The sequence below is a fragment of the Acanthochromis polyacanthus genome, chromosome 24 (assembly GCF_021347895.1).
Source record: "Acanthochromis polyacanthus isolate Apoly-LR-REF ecotype Palm Island chromosome 24, KAUST_Apoly_ChrSc, whole genome shotgun sequence".
Lineage (NCBI taxonomy): Eukaryota > Metazoa > Chordata > Actinopteri > Pomacentridae > Acanthochromis > Acanthochromis polyacanthus.
The window spans coordinates 3,243,275-3,264,380 of record NC_067136.1 but is presented as its reverse complement, the minus strand read 5'-3'; the positions used below and the strand labels follow the sequence as shown (position 1 = coordinate 3,264,380).

Sequence of the window (21,106 nt, the reverse complement as noted above, 5' to 3'; positions counted from 1 at the left end):
ATCATTCTATGATAATTTTGTGATTGTGTCACATTTTGGATGAGATTCTGATAATTTTGTGTGTTTTTGTGGTCATTTTGTGGCATTTCTGAATGAATTTTATGATCATTTTGTGTGTTTTTGTGGTTGTTTTTGATCATTCTATGATAATTTTGTGGTCAGTTTGTGTCATATTTTGGTCATTTTGGATCAGATTCTGGTCATTTCGTGTGTTTTTGTGATCGTTTTGTGTCACATTGTGGATCATTTTGTGTGGCATTTTTCCATCTTTCCCTTCTCCTCCTTCCTGCTCTGACATCTCTTCCTCCTCCTCTCTCTCTCTCCTCCTCTTCTCCTCCGACCCTCCTCCTCTCATCCTCCTCGGTTTTTACGCGCGGTGCGTAAAACGCTTCACTCCGTGTCCGTGTCCAGAGCGCACGGACGCACCGAGCAGCGACAGGACGAGCTTCACGGTGCAATAAACGGACCTGCTGCTGTGTCTCAGTCCGACCGGAGCCGAAGCTACCGGCGGGTTCCGCTGCTCCGGAGCGGCAGCAGCGAGGATGTGAGGCGGAGAACCGAGCCGGAGGAGAGAGAGAGAGAGAGAGCGGCGGGCAGAGGGAGGCTCGAAGGCACCATGAACCGGAGGATTTAAGCCCGCAGCGTCTCCTCACCAACCGGATCGCTGTGATTTTTCTCCGTTTGACTTTTCCTCCATGGCAGCGGGGAGCCGCCAGGCCGTCCCCGGGGTTTGTGTTCGGGCTGCCGGGGACAGAGAGCGGACAGAGCCGGGGAGCCAGAGAGACCCGGAGGTCAGTGTGTCACACGCACTCACGCACATCTCTACACTCACACGGACACGCGCACCGACACACGCACTGCTGGTGTCCGATGAAAATCACTTATGTCCGAGTTTAGGGGTTTATAAAATGCATTTTATTCTGTTATTTATTTCCAGATCTTTAATTATTTTTAATAATTACATTTTTTTAATAAATACGTGTTATTTTATTTATCCTGATTTGGGCTTGCAATTGAAATTTTATGTATATTTGTACAAAAAATATGAATCAATATTATTCAATTTTGTTGATCATTTCGTGCTCTTTTCTTTCTTCCTTTTTTAATAATTTCAGTATTTTATTCTTATATTCTCTCTCTCTCTCTCTCTCTCTCTCTCTCTCTATATATATATATATATATATATATATATATATATATATATATATTTCCCATTTAAGCTGTTAAAATCTAGTATGTGCAGAAAAAAACACAAAAAACTTGAATAATAAATGAAACATTTTTATTAAACATCTTTTCAAACTCTTTGTTTCTCCCTTTTTAAAAACATACTATTTTATTTGCATTTTTTACATGTTTATATCTTCCTGATTATTTTTTAATTAAATGAATTAAATAAAGTGTTTTGTATTTTTCACAATAAATGTTGTCCATTGTTGTTTATTTTCAGATCTTTTATTTTTTCTTATTTTTAATGAAATGTGTTACATTTTTACACTTATTCTTAAAGTATTTTATATATGTTTATGTAATATTTTCGCAAATAGTTTTCTCTATTAATTGAATTTATCTTTCATGTTTATTTCTTATTCTTAATAATTAAATATATTGTTTTAATATGTCTAATATTTTATTTAATTTTAAATAAATTAAATGCTCTCTTATTGCATTTAATTTTATATTGTGTTATTTCTTCCTCATCATTCTGTTATTTGATTAAATTTATTTTGTCATACTGTGGCATTATTCTTATTTAATAATTGAATTAATTATTATTTAATTTCTCATTATTCAGGCTACTAATTTACATTTTAGTCACATTTTGAATAAAATTAATTTTTACAAAATGAAAACAAAAAATTGCAGCCAAGCCGACATAAAAAGGCTCAACAAGAAAGACAGTAAACTGTTTTTAAAATACATTCATTCCTTTAAAAAATAGAAGCGCTTTAGGAGATAAAATGGAACTTTTTCAGTCTGGAAGAAAATGAACCTGAGACTAAAATGTTACACATTTATCATGGTTTTTATTGGTTTACTTGTTGATTCTGTGAACGTTTTCTTATTTAATTATCAATTTATAGTAAAGATGCAGAAAAACTGGACTGAAGTTAAACCGTCATTCAGAGTTAAAAACATCAGATCAGAGCCGACAGAGGATTAAACTGGTTTTAGTTTGGATTTTATGCTTCTGATGTGAAATATTCAGAAAAACTCCCAGAAACCACCAGTCGACAGTTTTCTGTCTCGTTTTTAGACAAAAGTGTTGTCATTTTGTGTCACATTTTGATCATTTGGATCTTGTCGCAGCCAATTTGTGTCATTTTTGTCATTATTTTATGCAACATTTTGCTCATTGTGTGTCAAATTTACGGAAATGTGTCTTGTTTTGTTGCCTTTCTGTATAGTTGTGCTTGTTTTATGTCATGCTTTGGTCATTTTGTGTCAAAGTTTGGTAAATTTGTCTCAGTTTGTAGAAGCTTTGGATCACATTTTGGTCATTTTGGGTCATTTTTTGGTAACTTTGTATCTTTTCGTGGTTATTTTGTGTCATTTGTCGTTTCTTGTGTCAAATTTTGGACAGTTTGCAATGTTTTGTTGTTGTTTTGTATGTTTCTGTGGTTGTTTGTGTCAAATCTTGGTAATTTTTCATCACTTTGTGGTCGTTTTGTATAATTTTTGGATATTATACAATCCATTTTGGTTGCTTTATGTCACATTTCTGTAATTTTCATCACTTTGTGTTTGTTTTGGGTCAGATTTTGATTTTAATTTATGGAAATTTGTCTCATTTTGTTGCCTTTTTGTATATTTTTTGGTTGTTTTACGTCGTCTTTTGGGTCATTTTCATTACGTTGTGGTCGTTTTGTGTCACTTTTGATAACTTCGTGACTTTTCATAGAATTTTTGTGACACAATTTGGTCGTTTTGTGGCACATTTTGGTTGTTTTATGTGACGTCTGGGTTTGCTGTGTCACATTTTGTGTCATTTATGATTTCCTATGTCAGATATTGGAGGATTTGCAAAGGTGTGTTGTTGTTTTAGTGGTTATTTTACATCACTTTTTGGTCATTCTGTGTCATTTCAGTGGGTTTGAGTCACTTCTTGCTCATTTCCATCATTTTATGGTTGTAGTTTGTCAAATTTTGGTACCTTTGCCTCATTTTGTATCACAATTCAGTGACTTTGTGGTACAGTTTGCGTCTCTTTGTGATTATTTTGGGTCATTTTATGGTTGTTTCTCATCACATTTTTGCTGTTTTGGTCCTTTTGCATCATTTTGTTGTTCTTTGGTAGATTTTTTTGGTTGCTGCATGTCACATTTTGGTTGTTCGTGCCAAATTTGATTATTCTGAGTCGTTTGTGAATGTTTTAGTCATTTTCCATCTGTTGTGGCTTTTCGTGTTTCTTCTATGTTACATCTCGGTTGTTTTCTGCCTAATGCTGGTCTCTTCTTGTGGCTTTGTTCGTTTTATTTGCTGCACTTTTGATCCTTTTCAAACATCTGTGGTTGTGTTGGTCATTTTGTGGCTGCTTTGGGTCATTTTCAGACACTCTCTGCTCATTTTATTGGTTCTTATGTCACATTTTGGACGATTTGTAAAATTTTGTTGCTGTTTTGCACGTTTGGTTGATGGTTTCAACTTCTGTCATGTTGCTGGTCTCCACCCGGCTGGTGTGCTCTGGTATCTGAATCAAACGCCTCCTGCTGCTGCCTGATGATCTTCAGGTGTTTTCTGGATGAATCTCAGCAGCAGTTTGTGGCTCTGAGGAAGCCTCTTGAACGATTTTAGCTCACTTTTTTGTGATAAATGAGGACAGACCTACAGGTGAGTTCAGCTGCAGTTTATTCATATCTACGTACAGATTTACATTTCAGATGTTTGGTGACACTTTGTGGGTCAGTTTTGTTCAGTTTCCTGCTGAGGAAGGGGAAGTTTCATCCACTAACTGCTGTATGAGTGGCAGATCTTTACGCAGAAACTTTCCTGAGCAGCTGTTGTTGTTTGTTTTAACAGCAAAACCTCCAGATTCAACCACAACTAGAAAATGCTTCACTGATATTGGAGCTACTTGAAGATTTTCTGGTGTCGTAGATGAAGAGTTTAAAAAAGTGTTTGTATGTGTTGTAATCAGCTGAAGCTCTTATGCAGACTGTAAAGATGACAATTGTCCAAAAATACAAGAATATGTCCAATTTTTGGAAGAAAAAAATACAGATTGATATAAAATTAGTTTAAAGTGATCCACAATGATTTAAATATTTTTGATTTGTTGAAGAAATTCCATTTGAATGAACCGTTTAAGTGAATTCTTCTTGAATTTCTCCAGTAAAACTGTGTTTTTTGTGGCATTTAAAAGCTCAGGATGTTTCTCTGACGTTATTTTACCTTTTAAATCAACACTTAGAGGAAAATCGATGCTTTCCTCCACAGATGACCCACTTTCTGTTGTTGTTCTGGTTATTTGTCTGGTCCAGGACTGATTTTCGGTGTTTAAAACCTCCGTCTCCTGTTGTTTTACTGACACACATTCCAGTGATGAGACGTCTGTAATCATCAGTGCGTCTCTAATCCTCCAGAAACACCTGGATTTAGATTTAGTCTGTCCAGTCAGAGAGCGGTTTGTACCTGGACCAAAGGTGATACCGTTAACGGAGATAATCTGCAGATTGTAGGTTTCATTTCCCCAAAACATCATCTGTCACTCCGACGTTTATTCATTCAGCATTTTATTCATTCAGGATTTATTCAGCGGTGTGAGAAACAAAAACACTCATTCCACTTTTGAAAAGAAAAGTTCAGTCATTGTGGTCAAAGTTCCAGTGTTTCTGGACTCATTTTAGACAAATGTTATGTCAGTGTGGATACTTTTCAGTCGTCATGGACACTTTTTAAAACACTTTGGACAAATCTGAGCCATTTTCTGCTTTTTTTTTAGCTAAAATGTATCACGTTTGGACATTATTTTACTTATTTTGGTCAGTTTTCAAATTAATTTAGGCAGAAATTGTGTAACTTTGAGTCACTTTGGACAATTTTCAGTCATTATGGACAAATTTTAAATCACTTGATTCTCATAATTCTTCTCATAATTCTCATTTATTAAAAAGGTCTACTAATTTTTTAGATTTACGAACAAAATGTGGACAAAAAATGACTAATTTTGGAACCAATTTGAACCATTTTAAAAAGTTTTCAACTGAATTTGGGCATCAATTGAGGTATTTTGGATAATGTTTAATATTTTTGGACAATTCTGATCATTTAGGACAATTGAGTCATTTTAAGACACATTTTATGCAAGTCTGAGTCTTTTTAAAAAAAAAATTCAACAAAATTGGATCATAAATGTATTTTCAGACATTTTGTCCTCCTTTTGAACACAGTCACTCATTTTGATAATCTTCACATAATTTTGGACAAATTTAAGTTATTTTTTGATATTTCTTTAACTTCATTTTGGCAGAAATTGAGTGATATTTTTTTGACAAACCAAGTTATTTTGAACATTCTGGTTTTCACTTTGTTCTTCAGTCTAAACTCTTGAGGGGTTTCGTTCTTTGGATGGCTCTCCTGTTGGAATATTTCTCTTCAGTCCTCTTCTCAGTCATGATTCATCTAGAAATATCATCACCTTTTGACCTCATGCAGCCTCATATCATCATTCCCACCTCCATGCTTCACTGTCAGGACGATGCGTTCACTGTGGTAGTCCTGGTCAGGTTCACCCCAAACATGCTGGACTCATTGATCGTCATCTGACCAAAGAATGTTCTCCAGCATCCATCAGACTTCTTCTCATGTTCTTCAGCAAACTTTCATGTGGGTCATTCCATATCATTTCTACCAGTGGTCCCCACCTGACCCTCTCAGATTTTGCTAAGTTTTTACATACATTTAGTACATTATATATGGTGGGAAAATCCAAAGTTTGAATGCGTTATTGTCATTAGTTTCAAAGTTGTGGCCATTTGAAGTAGGTAAGGGGTAGCCTAAAATTGCAGCCAAAATTAAGACTTGAAATTTTCGACTATTTTCAGACTTCTATAACTTCTGAACAACAAAAGATAGAGATCTGAAATTTTCAGAATCATTTCACAGATTCAAAGGTCAACATTGAACATAGAAGGGTTTAAAGAAGCAAGTTGTGCTTGGTGTCAAAATTTAGGGAAATTCCTGTAATTTCACATGATGTCTTTTATTTTTTGACAACACCTATCCCACATGCTGATGTTGACCTTTGAATCCGAAGGTCGGACAGATATTTTTGATTTTTAGCTGTTCATATTTCATGCATTCCGTACCATAGCACTTTCATTTTATACAGATCCAATCCTTAGATAGCCACATTATACCACATAAAATCTCTAGTGGATATGATGATCAGTTTTTGTGTAATGGGTGGACAAATGCAGCAGTTTAGAAGTTCATGATGGATAAAATCGCAAATTTGTCATTCTCTGTAACATGCAATTATAAATATAAAGTAAATATTTTCCCATTTCTGAGGACTATAGCTCACTGTGAAATGATGCTGAAAATTTCAGATCTCTATCTTTTGTTGTTCAGAAGTTATAGAAGTCTGAAAATGGTCGAAAATTTCAAGTCTTAATTTTGGCCACAATTTTAGGGTACCCCCTAGCTACTTCAAATGGCCATAACTTTGAAACTAATAGCAATAAAACATTCAAATTTTGGATTTTCCACCATATATAATGTACTAAATGTATGTAAAAACTTAGCAAAATCTGAGAGGGTCAGGTGGGAAGTTTTCTTAAAATTGGTTGATTTCATACGGAATGACCCATGTGGAGGTTTAGTTCTGAGCAGCAACCAGGTTTAGTTCTGGTCCTCTGTCCATAGAGGTTGATGTTCTGATCAGTAGTACTATGTCTGATTCTATACCTCCTGATTACCACTGATGAGTTTTAGTTGATCTTCCTGGATTCTTTTCGATCTTTGTAAAGTCTCACAAGTAGATTTTTCTGTTCAGTTCTTTTCCATGTGGAGCCATGATGTAGACAGACGCAGTCCATTGGTGCAAAACTGAGAAGGTTCTGCTGTTCACAGCTCATTTTAGAACCACGTTCATGTAGTTTGTCTGTTTGGAACCCACAGCTGGACTCAGTTTTAGTTTCAGGTTTGCTTGTTTTTGGTGAGTTTCCAGTTTTTGCTCTGCATTGTCAGTTTTCTAAAGTGTTTATTGTTGATTCTTGACCAGAGGAGCGGTTCTGTTGCTCCTGGCACCAAAAATAATGGATTGACTGATCAGCTAGTAAACCAGTTAAACCCCAGAGTGCAGACCTACAGAACAGAACCCTGTCCAGAGCTGGTCTGAATGGTGTCCACTGAGAGGTTGGCAGCGAGAACATACAGCTGATAAATGTTCAGAAACCATGTCGACATGCAGCAGGATCTCGGAGGAAGGTTTCCAACATCACAGAGATCCAGGGTTAGTCCCAATAAACTGCTCGCTTTGAGTATTTACAGTATCATCTGCTAATTCTGGTCAAATGAGCCGAAAGTCTCCAACACCTCTGGGAGGATTATTCTGAATTTTTCTCCGTTAAATAAGAAGAACGAAGGAAAAAAATCAAGAGCAAACAGGCAGAACGGAAGAGGGAGGGCTGTTTAACCAACAAGACAAAGAATCTCAGTTCACAGAGCGGTGAAAAGTGGAGCAGCTCTCCCACCAAATCCCAGCAGCTCATTAAACTTTCAGAAACCACAGCGCTGATGAAGAATAGACCATAAATGAGGCTTCAGGAACCATGAGGTGAAGCAGCAGCTCAATCTGAAAAACTCTCCACAGCTCAGAGACCAATCAGCGTTTCTGCTAATGTCTGAAGGTTTCGCTCAGAAGCGGCTCGTGGATTTTAACATTTACGATCACCTTCTCGGTATCGGTGATTCCAAATGCCAAAATTGTTTAAATGTCAGGACGCACCTGCAGGTGAAATTAAAGTAATTATCCGTGACATTTTCATGTCTGTGAATAAATAACCTTTTATGGCCCTTTTTTCCCCATCCTCATCTTAAAGTTTGTTTGTCATGCTAATGTGAAAGAAAGTGACATTTTACAGCCATGTGTTTGGATGAAAGAGGAACCGAGCATTAGCAAAGATAGAAGAGAACAGAACAGGGAAAGATAAGTGATTGATTTTATGAAGAGATGATGACATGCATACATGTGAAGGACACTTTATAACATCAACCTCTTTTGGCGGAGAAGAAGAAAAAGCGTCTTTACTTGGTGTTTTTCACAAAACCCACCCAGGAAACTTTGCTGAAGAACATGATGAAAAGGCTGATGAATGTTGGGAAGCTGTTATTTGGTCAGATCATGAATTTGTGGAGCTCAGATGGAGTCCAACATGTTTGGAGACGTCCACAGTGAATGCATGGTGCTGACAGTGAAGCACAAAGGTGTGACGATACCTTACTGTTCAACTCATGACTTTAAGGTGCCACATTTTGATTAATCTGACGTTTAAGGGACATTACACATGGGGTGTACTCACTTCTGTTGGAGACTGGATTTGTCTTTGAGCCTCAACCTCTGTGGATGGAGACAAAGTAAAACTTAAACTTATAGAGGAAACTTTGGTGAAGAACATGATGAAAAAGCTGATGGACATTGACAGGTTAATATTTGGGCAGATGATGAAGATGTGGAGCTCCAGTGGTGTCCAGAAATGTTTGGAGATGTCTGACAGTGAAGCACAAAAGTGTGACGATAAGCTCAACTTGAAAGTGACACAATTGCAGTGAGGCGATATAATTTTGATCCATTTGACATTTAGGCGCTGTTACACATGGGGTGTACTTTTGAAGGACGATCACAGTGAATACATAATCTTGACAGTTAAGCACAGAGGTGAGATAACGTATTGTTCGACTCTGAAGTTAGTGTACGGTGAAGTAATTAAGTTGTATTTGACACTTAAGTGACATTGCACAGGTGTGTACTCACTTCTGTTGGATATTGTGTTTGTTGTTGAACCTCAACCTGTTTGGACAGAGGACAGAAACACCTTTACATGCTGTTTGTCCCAAAACGTCCAGATAAAACTTTTCTGAAAGAAAATTTTAAAAACAAAGAAGCCTGATGAATATTGGGAGCACATTCTTTGGTCAGTAGAGAAATGTTTTGGGCTCAGATGGAGTCCAACATGTTTAGAGGATGACCACAGTGAAGCACAGCGGTGTGATAATATCCTACTCTTATACTTTACTGCAGCACAATTGCCGCAAGGTGTATGGTTGACCATGGAGGAGGAAATAAGCCAAACCGGAATTTTGTAGGGTTGTAGTACCATGATGGAAGTTATTTTATACAAATGTATAGATCTCTACCACCTATGCCACATCGCCTTCCGGCCTCACCAAAATTGGTCACTTTTTGTGGGGTACATACTTTAGCAGCTCATATCTTTCTATAGGATACCCCCAGAAGTTTCCAACTTTGCAAGTTATCATACAATTTTGTTTAGAATAGGACAGAGTGGTCCTTGGGTCAACATTTATAACATTTCTAGTAATTTTAGACCCCTAAAACCTACTTGCGAGTGTGTTTTTCTTAATTTTTAGCATTTTTAGAAGGCTCCTGTAGTCTGTAGAGAGTAGCTAGGAGGCTGTGAGGCTACATGTGATGTCAGATGGTTGCTGTGAGCTTGTCTGCCAAATTTCAGCCATCAACAATGTCTAGAGGCTGAGAAATAAGCAGTTAAATAGTGCAAAACCCTAGGCAAGGATTTAGGGGGTGGGTTTAGATCCAAATTCCAGAAATTTGAAGAGGTCATAACTTTGGAACCAGTAGAGATAGAGACCTTTAATTTTGAATGGAAAGTTCTATTGTAACTATCTTTCAGCACATAAAACCCTGAGAAAATTGTCAATGGTGCAGCAGCCACTTTTCTGGAAGTTGTGTGTTTTCACATGAAATGACTCATTGGAAATCTTTGCTGCTAGAAAAACTAACAAAAAAAACATGAAAATCCTAGTGAATACTGGGGGCACATCGTTTACTGAGATGGTAAATTTCTTGGGCTCAGATCAGATTTTGTGTGTTTGGAGTGAATGCATAGTCCTCAACCTCTTGCTTTTTTAACTTGAAAAGAAGTCTGATGAATGTTTTAAGAACGTTCTTTGGTCAGATGATGAATTTGTTGGGCTCAGATGGAGTCCAGGACTTTTGAAGGTGGACCACAGTGAAGACATAATCCTGACAGTGAAGCACGGATATAATTAAAGGTTAATGTTCAGTTTTGAAGCAACACAATTATTGTAAGGTGATATAATTCAACTCATTTGACACTGAAGTGACGCTACACCCGCTGATATTGTGGATACTGCATTTGTTGTCTTGGTATTTGGACTTGCACAATGTTTTTTTCTGACTTCAGAGCTGCATTCGTTGGATATCGAGTTAAAAAGCCGTGCATTTTGACAAACAGAGGGAAGACTAAGAGGCTTTATGGCATCTCGTTTGGCCCCAGAGGATGAACTCCTCCCCGAGTTTTAAATATTTCATCTTGCTTTGTCTCAATAATTAAAACAGTGGAGGTGTGGGAGCTGCTGGGAAAAGGCTTCCATGATGGCAAACACAACAGGAAAGTGTTTTATTTAGGTTCTGTTTTCCAGTTTTTCTCTTGTCGTCTGCCACAAATTGAAGCAACTTCTTGTATTTCTCCACATCTTCGGGTCAGTTTTCCTGCCATCAGCTCAGCAGCACATGGGCCTCGTCTAGTTCTGCCTGTGGAAATGTAATTTATGGGCTCCTGGTATGCCGTCTGCAGGGCTCCCGCTCTGCTCTCTGATTAAATTTACAGCATCTCCAGCCCTCTGCAGCTCACCTCGCTCCCTAATGCACCTCACTTCGCATGTAGGTCACAAAAGATCGACCAAGATTATGATTTACCGACATTTAATGCACAGCGGATGTGGCGTTCTGTGGTCTGTCTTGTGATTTAGCGAACCGAAGGGTCAGAGATCTTCCTCAAGGTGACCTACTCAATTCCCCGCAGATTGATGCAGCATTTACATTTACCCTCGAAGGCAACCTCTTTCCTACGAGAACATGGAGTTCCACGTCTTTGAAAGTCTCCGTTGAACCCACAGAAAGTTCTTGGTATTTCTTTTTAAAGCACCTACATTAGTTGATCCTCTACAATGACGTCTGAGATTGAGTTAATTTACAGCTTGAACCGATGAAAGGTCGGTGTTTTCATGTGGAAAACATCATTGGCTGTCAAGAAAGTTAGCTTAGTCATTCGATGTCTCCAGAGGAAGAACCTTATCAGCTTCTGTGATCCTTTGACTTCTCCGAGAGCCACCATCATGGTTAAATTTACACCAGTGAAACCTTTACATCGTCTTACTAAATTTGCACAAAGATGACTACAGATATTCTTGGACCCCAGAGGACGAACCCTGCTGTCTTTGGGGTTCCATTATGTTTCCTGTTGCACCGCCACAAGCTTTGCGTTTTTGGTTTAAAGTGTGAAATGTCAGCAAAATGTAGATCGGTTGTCGGAAAGTTTAGTTCGGATGTTTGTTGTCCCCAGAGGAAGAACTGTTTTAGCTCCTGTGATCCTTTTGACTCTTCCTTTGCCACCAGTTTACAGTACAACTAATCCAGTGAAACCTTTACACCTTCTTAATGGACTGGTGTAAAGTTTACAACTGATGTTCTTCGTGAGCATAAGCATCTCTTTCCTTCCGACATTCATGGTTCCCAGAGGATGAATCCTACTGACTTTGGTGATCCACAGTGTTTTATTTAGCATCCTTATGAGTTTGACATTTTTGGTCTTGTCGGCAACATTTGCACAGATTGTTGTGTAATTTGGTTTAGATATTCGTTGTCCCCAGAGGAAGGCCTGTATTAACATCTCTGATCCTTTGACTCCTCCTCCACCATCAGATAAGAGTTTTGACTAATCTAGTGAAACCTAAATGTTTAATTGATGGGTTTTCATGAGATTTCCTACAGACATTCGAGACATCCAGAGGACGAATCTTACTGACTTTGGTATTCCATTGTGTTTCCTGTAGAGCCACCACAAGCTTGATATTTGTGTTTTTAGTGAAAAATGTCAACAACATTTACATGGATTGTTGTGAAATTTGGTTCAAACATTCGTTGCAGCCAGAAGAAGGCCCGTTTTAGCTCCTGTGATTCTTTGATTCCTCCTTTAGCGCCATCATGAAGCAAAAGTTTTGACTTATCTTCTTAATTCTGTATTTGTACTTGATGTGGTGGTGCAAACTTTACTACAGATGTTCATGGTTCCCAGAGGATGAACCCTATGGACTTAGTTGCTGTTGTAATGTTTCTTCTTGCACCAGCATGAAGTAAAATTTTTATCATTCTAACCACACTAGGATAGATTGGCACAAAATTGGGTTCAGACGTTCATTGTGTCCAGAGGACAAACGTTAATTAGTTGTTTAGTTCAACAAGGTTCAAAGTGCAAAGGTGCAAAGGTTCCTGTATACATTCATGACTCCCAGAGAATAACAGTATCAAAATGTTTGCATTGATTGTCATGAAATTTGTTTGACATTCATTGTCCCCAGAGGATGAACTATATTAGCTCCTGTGATCCTTTAACTCTTTCTTTAGCGCCTCCTTGAGCTAGAAGTTTCCGCTTCTCTGGTGAATGCTGTACTTGCACTTGATGCATTGGTGCAACGTTTACTACCGATGTTCTTGGTTCCCAGTGGAAGAACCCTTCAGACTTTTGGTGTTCCATTATGTTTCCTGTAGCACCGCTATGAGCTTAATGTTGGCTTTCTATTAAAAAGTGTCAATAACATTTCGGTAGATTGTCATACAGTTTGATTCAGACATTCATAGTCCCCAGAGGATGAACTCTTTTAGCTCCTGTAATGCTTTGATTCCTCCTTAAGCGCCACCATGACGTCAAAGTTTGCACTTGTCTGGTTAAGTCTTGTATTTGATGCATTGATGGAAACTTTACTCCAGATATTCTTGGTTCCTAGAGGACGAATCCTGTGGACTTTATTACTTATGTTTCCGGTAGCACTAATTTCATTTTTTTTTAACCCAAAGTGTTCCTAAAAGTTGAATAGATTGTTGAAGAAGAACTTTATTAGCTCCTACTTGTTTTCCAGAGGATGAACCCTGTGGACTTTGTTGATAGGTCTTTCTGGACAAGAAAATGACTGGTTGGCAATACACAGCTTAACTGATTCTTGTAGGTATTAGGTGCGTTGGAAGGCTAATCCTCAATTCTTTCTTACTGTACTCTGTTTTTCTAGGCGGACATTTTGTCCAAACAGCAAGGATAAAGAAAATCGAAGGTTTTTGAGCCTTCAGAGAGATTTTCTACTCTGAGATCTCTGCCGTCTTTCATCACTAATGTGAATCGAAGAGGACGTCTGGCCTTGGGTCCGGCTCATTAAATGCTCTTTTAATGAGCAATCATCTGGAGTCTCCCAGTTTCACTGTTGTCTCCAGACAGGGATGAAGAAAGGCCGATCGCAGGGTCTCGGCGTTTCGCCTGGCTGTGGTTTTGACTTTGGACGTGATGTCGACCTGGATTTCCAACGGACGGTGAAATGAAACGATGTGACTTCTGGTCCGCCAGGCGACAGATCTGTTGTCGCCTCCATCTGACTCTTTTCTCCTTGTTCCATCAGATCAGGTCTGAGATCAGTTTGTTGTGACTTTAAGGCACGTTTTCATCTCGTTGAAGGACGGAGCGAGTGCAGCACGGAAGACGTTTCAGGTTATTTCAGGGTTTTTATGTCAACGTTGGACATGCTGTAAATATGGAGGCTCTGGTTACACTTTAACAGCCTCGACCCACTTTTGCCAGTCTGTACATCAGTTCTGGTCATTCTGGGAATTAATTTTCACGGTTAATTTCATTTCGGACAAATGCTGCATTTTTTTTTGCATTTTATTGCATCATTTTGGACAGCTACTGCATAATTCTGGACATATTCAGTGTAATTTTGGACAATTATTTCAGTTTTTATCCAGTTCTGGTCATTTTAGGCATTTTTTGAATAATATTAGACAATCATTATGTTATTTTAGACAAGGTTTTGTATAATTTTTTTGACATTTGTCCATCATTTCTTAGAGTTTTTGAATAATTCTGGGCACATTTTGTATAATTTTGGACCAGAGTATAACCGGTCACAATCTGGTCCAATTATTTATTTATTTTTATTTTAGTGATTTTATTTATTTTTTGGTCAGTTTTTGTGTTGATTTGGAGTAGAGTGAGTATTTTAAAGAACATTTCTGACTAGTTTTATATTATTTAAGACAGTTTTTAAGTAATACTATACAGCAGGGCTATTCAACTAAATTATTCAGGGGGCCACATTATCAAAAACCCAAGGGGCCCGGGGCCAGACCGCCACAGTGTCCTCCCTGTGCTATGAATATGTGTACACTTGACACAACACGCAGCAACCACATTTTCACATTTCAAGTTTTATTTAACGAGTAACTGTAAAAGTAGTACTTTTACAAAAAAATGCTTGAATTTTATAGCATCTCAAATTTCAACATTTCAAAATAAAAATAAATACCAAATCCATGATGTGCATCTGCTCATTATGGACTCTAACATGAACAACAAAAACCTGAACAACAAAAAATAAATCAAATAGTGCAGCTCATGAAAAAGTGCTTCATATTTGTGCAACAGCAACATATCACAGCAGCTCAAGGCACACTTATTGTACTCTAACTCTCAAAAAGGGGACAGGCCTAGACTACACACATAGGCAACTAATGAGACAGATTGCACTTCTTTGACTGGGCAATGGCAGAGAAAGAGGGTTCAAAGGGCGTGAGGGCTACCTGCAAACAGTGATGCAAATGTTCATTTGTCAAGGAGGCACGGTTGCTTGTTTTAATGGCATTCATGTGAGAGAAGCTGGACTCACAGGTGTATGTTGAGCCAAACATTGTTAGCACAGATATTGCCAGCTTTCTTATGTTGGGGAATTTGTTCACATGAATACACTTTATCCAAAATTTTGAGATGGATTCATTCTCAAGTACCTGCTTCAGAACGGCGGATGCCTGCATGTCAATTATTTCCAGTTGCAGGGGACCCTCATCAATTTCAAGTGATGCAAGGACCTCTTGTCCTTTTCTGGAAATAGCAGCTACATTGGCAAATGGGTTGCTCACAAAATGCATCAATTCTCTGGGCATGTCAAAGTCATCAAGTCGTGCAAAGTTTTCCCTCAATTTATCAATGAAATATGTCATTAGTTGAGTGACTTCTGGTTTGACTTCACTTGTTGATGACTTGATACAGTTGCAAAGTGTGGGAAAATAGAGCATTCTGTCAGTGAGATCAGATGAGAAAAGATCTAGTTTCGTTTGAAATGCAGTGAGACTTTCAACAATATCAACAACCGTTTTTTTCTACCCTGCAGTAACAGATTAAGTTGATTCCGATGAAACACGTCGCTTAAAAAGCTATTATTGGACACAAATCCATCATCCAACATTAGCGACAGAAACGTGTTAGCTTTCATCTGCTTGGACTCATGGAGAAATGTTATAATTTCCTTCCTGAGGTCACATACTCTCTTGAGTGCATTGCCCTTGCTTAGCCACCGAACGTCATTATGCAACAGTAAATCACTATGATCAGCTGACATATCCTCAAGTAGTTGACGAAACAGTCTGTGTTGAAGACTGGAGGTGGATCTGATGAAGTTAATCATAGCCATAACTGAGTCCATTGTATTTTTCAACTCACCACTGAGTCAGGCGTACAGAGCGCTCTGGTGGATCAAGCAGTGGAGTGATGTCATCTTCGGTGCGATAGCGCGCAATCGTGCAGCCAGGCCTTTGATGCTCACTGATATAGATGGAGCACCGTCTGTTACTAGCATGTTAACCTGCTCCAAATTAAGCTTGTTGTCTTTGAAAAAAGCAACAATCTTATTGAAGACGTCTTCACCTGTTGTCTGTCCTTCCAGTGGTATTAGTCCCAGAATGTCCTCTATGAAAACGTCCCCATCAAAAAAACACACAAATAAACACAGCTGAGACATGTCAGAGTTATCTGTGGACTCGTCCACAGCCAGTGAAATAACAGCAGCTTTCCTCAATTTACCCAAGAGAGTTTCAAAGACCTCTGTGGCTAAAACATCTATTCTTCTGGCTGTTGTTGTCTGACATGAGTATTGACTTGATAGAAGACATCACTTGCTCTTTCACTTTATCGTCTGTCACCACCTGAATGAATGAATGGATGAACAAACACATGAATGAATGAATTAATGAATGCCATTTTTATTAACAGCATGGGTGTACTGTCCAATTCAATCATAGTGGAGGCAAATGGGAAACGAAATATATACAAACCTCCTCAAGAGCAGCAAGCATGCACTCTTTTATCATCTCTGCATCTGTGAACGTTTTTTCTTCTTTCCAAGGATCCATGCAACCCGGAGAGAAGCTGTAGTTGCTCTCTCCTGGACTGTGCAAGCCCAAATGAAGTTACTGCGTGTTTTATTATAGTTTTCAGTGAGCTTTTTAATCTTTTCCTTGCGCAAATCTGAACCCGGGGGATAGTTAGCATCAAACTTGTCATGGGTTGTGATGAAGTGCCTCTGAAGGTTGTATTCTTTTGTGACAGCATTTACTTGGTCACAGAGCAAACACATTGGTCTGCCCTCAGGAGTTTCAATGTAGGCATATTTGCCTGTCCAATCGGCATTAAACCGGCGATTTTCCAAATCAACCTTCCTTTTTTCGGTTTCGATAGCGACATGTTCACTCAGGCTTCTTCCTTTTTCTCCTCCTCCAGCTCCTCTCCCTCTGCAATCCTTCTTTTCTACTGTTGGTAGGAAGAGAAGCATAGCACTGCACAACGCCACAGCGCCCCCTACCTTCCCAGGCAGTGTGAAACATAAGGATGTGTACATGTAGGATGTGTACATGTGGCAGATGTCTGTTTCTTTTCTTTTTGGCAATCTTCCGCGGGCCGGACCAACATTCTTGGCGGGCCTGATTTGGCCCGCGGCCCGCCAGTTGAATAGCCCTGCTATACAGTCTTTCTATATTTTAGGACAAAGTTCATATAATTTTTGACATTTGTCTGTCACTTTGGACAGTTTTTGAATAATGCTGGACCCATTTTTTTTGTAATTTTTGACAATTATTTTCATTTTTGCCAAGATTTGCATCATTCACATCAATTTTTGAGTCTTGAGGACAAATTTCATGACATTTTGGAAAATTCTTTGGTCATTTTGGACAATTTTGTTGTTTTGGACAAGGTTTACTTCATTTTGGACTATGTTTGCCTTGTAGTGTACAATTCTTTAAGCATTCTAGTCAAAGTCTGAATTATTTTTCTTAATTGAACAGTTCACTAGCTTTGTGATTCAAATGGTCGTCGTAGCATTTATCAGAGTTATAAAATACTTCACACAGCTACGAAACATGATGTTAAAAACACAATGAAAAGAAGATAAAAGTCCATAAATCAGGGAAGGTGATGCAAAAACAAGTGTGTTTACATTTTTATGATTTGAAAGAAGTCCTCTGCCTTATTTCCTCAAGCAGGTTACTGCAAACCCTCAAATCATCTAAATGATACCGCCACCTCCATGCTTGATGGTAGGTTTGGTGTTGGAGTTAAAGGCCTCGTCCTCCAACCTCCAGACGTATTTCTGCTCAGATTCAGTTTCATGTAACCACAGAACCTTCCTCTAGGGAAAAAAAGAGATGTTATTTGAATTTTTAAATGATTTAAAAGAGTCAGCCGGTTACTGCTGAGCCTTGGGCATTTTCCTCATCTTAAACTGAGATTCCACAACAAATCAAAGACATCTGTCTGACAAACACGAGGAGTCTGACCAGGAAGTGACTTATAAGTAATTAAAGTCACATTAAAATTCATCCTGAAGCATCCCGGAAGCAACAAAAGAGGATGAAATGTGCTCAGTTAAGGGCCTGGCAGCGGCCTTTTCTGCACTTTTATTACTCAGTCATGTAAAAAAAAAACAGTTTATGCTAATCCAGACGTGATGAGATAAGAGCATGTTAAATAGTTTGTGTATCATTAAGGCTTCACATTATTTCTGCCAATGATCACCTGATGAAGCTGATAAAGCACATGATTATGTAGGTTTTGTAATGAGCTGCTCCAAGCTTAAGCTCCACTGTTGGCAGGTTTAATGTGTTTGGAAACATTTTCTTTCTTCACAATTAGTTAAAATATAGGTGTTTCAAGTTTCCAAAGAAGCCTGTAATCTTTGCCATTTTGGTTCTTTCATAGATTTATTCAAGGTCTTCTAGAGACAGAACAAAATCAGCTGGATCATAAATATACAAACAGAAATGTTAATATTTAGTTAAGTTTGTCCACTTCCACCTCAGTTTGGTTCTTCTGGTTTCCGTCCACAAGCTTCTCCTCTGGACACTACACCTACCGTCAAGCATGGAGGTGGCGGTATCATTATACGATCAATTTAACTGACTCAACTCTGAGACAGAAAAGAGGCACAAAATGACCACAAATATAGACAAAACGACTACAAAACAAGCAAAATGCCAAAAAACAACAAAAAGATACAAAAACACAAGAAACAATCACAAAAACACACAAAATGACAGAAAGGATCAAAAACAGACATGAAACCACTACAAAGACACACAAAAAGATCACAAAATCACACAAATGACAGAAAAGGACCAAAAGCAGACATGAAACCACTACAAAGCCACATAAAACAAATACAAAAACACACAAAATGACAGAAAAGGACCACAGGGACAAAAAAAAACATCACAAAGAGACATAAAAGAACCAGAATGTACACAAAATGACCACAAAAACACACAGAATGATGAAAATGATCAAAAAGAGACACAAAACAACCACAAAAATACATAAAATGACTAGAAAAATACAAAAGAATCACAAAACCAGACAAAATTACAGAAAACTACCAAAAGAAACGCAAACAACCACAAAATACCCCAAAATAACAGAAAAGGACCGAAAGCATTCAAACACTAAACCACTACAAAGACACAAAATATCAAAAATCACACAAATGACAGAAAATGATCGATAAGAGACACAAAATGACCAGAAACGCACTCAAAATGATCACAAAAACACACAAATGACATAAAACAATCAGAGACATGAACTGACCCCAAAATGACGGAAAAGAAAGAAAAACAGACACAAAACCACCACAAAATCAAGCCTAACCCTAGCTGTGTAGTGTGTCATTTTGTTAGATCATACCTAAATTTGATTGCTTTCTGCCTCATTTCTGTTGTTTTGAGCCTGATTTTGGTCATTTTCTGCATCATTATGGTTGTTTTTTTCTTCCTTGTTTTAATCATTTGTGCCTCGTTTTGGTCGTTTTCTGTGTAAAGCCCGACAGCATGATACCGCCACCTCCATGCTTGATGGTAGCTTTGGTGTTCTTGGGGTTAAAGGCCTCACCTTCTCTCCACCAAACATGTTTCTGCTCAGTTTTTGTTCCATCTTAATGCAGCCGCCCTGACTTGTAAATCAGCAGATGTTTGTTGTTGCTTCGGTAAAATGAAACCTCCACGTTAAATCCTCACACGTACGGGAATTTGTGCCCGTTAATGAAATTAATGAAGATGTATGAGGCGTAAAACTCTGTCATCTTGGATTTATTAGCTGCTGTGAACATGTCAGGCCAGTTAATTAACATGAGTCAGTTAATTAGGCAGTCAGTTAACGACTGAATTAGCGAATCTGTCGGCCGGTTAATTAGTCATCAGATGGTTCATCAGAGAAGCCGAGCTTTCAAAGACTCACCTCTTCACAGGAAAACAGTAGGTACGCTAATACAGCTGGGAACTTCAAACCTTTTACTGTTCAACAGCTTTTCATTGTAGTTTTCTTCAGAAATGCTCATATTTCTCAATATTATTTCTCTTTTAATCCAACAAAGACGTTCTACTGGATTCAAGTCAGAGCGCATACTTGTCCAGGTCGTGTTTTGCATAACTGAAACAACTTTTGGGCAAATTTTGCATAATTTAGGACACATTTTGAGTCTTTTAAAAACCCATTTTGTTCAAATTTGACAATTTTCTGTTTTGTTTATATATTTTTCAACAAAATTAGACAAAAAATTGTGAGTATTTTGGACATTTAGTCATCATTTTGAACACTTTGTGACCCATTTTGGAAGATTTGAGCCATTTAAAAAAGTTTTCAACTTAATTTGTGCATAAATGGAATTGCTTTGGAAAATATGTTGCATTTTGGGACAATTCTGATCTTTTATGACAATTATGAGTCATTTCAAGAACATTTTTTGCAAATAATAATTAAAAAAACAACTAATTTGTCCAAAAATTGTCATTTTGGACATTATTTTTCTTTCTCTTTTGATAATTTTTCAAGTTAATTTAAGCAGGAATTGTTGTAACTTCGACTCATTTGGACAGTATGGAGTCATTGTGGACACATTTTAAAAACCTTTGGGTCTGTCTGATTTAGTACAAAGGTTGACTCATTTTTATATTTTCTAACAACATTTGGACATTTTGGAGACCTTTTAGAGTTAATTTGGTCAAGTCTCCAAGTGATTCTGAATGATTCGAGCCATTTGAAACTTTTCCACTTAATTGGGCATAAATTGAGTTATTTTCTCCTTTAAGACACACTTTGTGCAATGTCCATTTTTATATTTGTATTTTTCAACAAAATTTGACAATGATTTTGGAGCATTTTCGGACATTGGGGATTATTTTTGACATACTGTGGTCAATTTCAAGTGATTTTGGACAACTTTTGAGTTATTTTTGAACATTGTGGTTTTCACTTGTCTTCAGAAGAAAAGATTTTGTTCTCTGCATGCGATGGGAAATATAGTCCTCTTCTTCACTTCTATCTTGTCCAGTCAGTATTGGTAATAGTGGGTGACTATGAGCTCCTTTCATATACCACCCACTCCTGATTACTTAATAATGTTGATTTTAAGACTTTCTCTGTCCTTTTCCATCTATGTGAAGTCACACAGTCAATGTTTTCAATTCCTCTGTTCAGTTTTTTCTATGTGGAGCCATGATGAAGACATAGACACA

At 37.8% G+C, this 21,106-nt stretch overlaps 1 protein-coding gene across 1 annotated transcript in view; it reads left to right on the top strand.

The window, feature by feature from the left end:
- Nucleotides 1-344: 344 nt before the first annotated feature.
- The window catches only part of npy2rl (neuropeptide Y receptor Y2, like), a 55,513-nt gene continuing 34,751 nt past the window's right edge, over nucleotides 345-21,106 (top strand). Inside the window, exon 1 of the mRNA XM_051944480.1 lies at nucleotides 345-791. The gene's annotated coding sequence lies outside the window, so the exon portion shown is untranslated. The remainder of the gene's footprint in view (nucleotides 792-21,106) is intronic.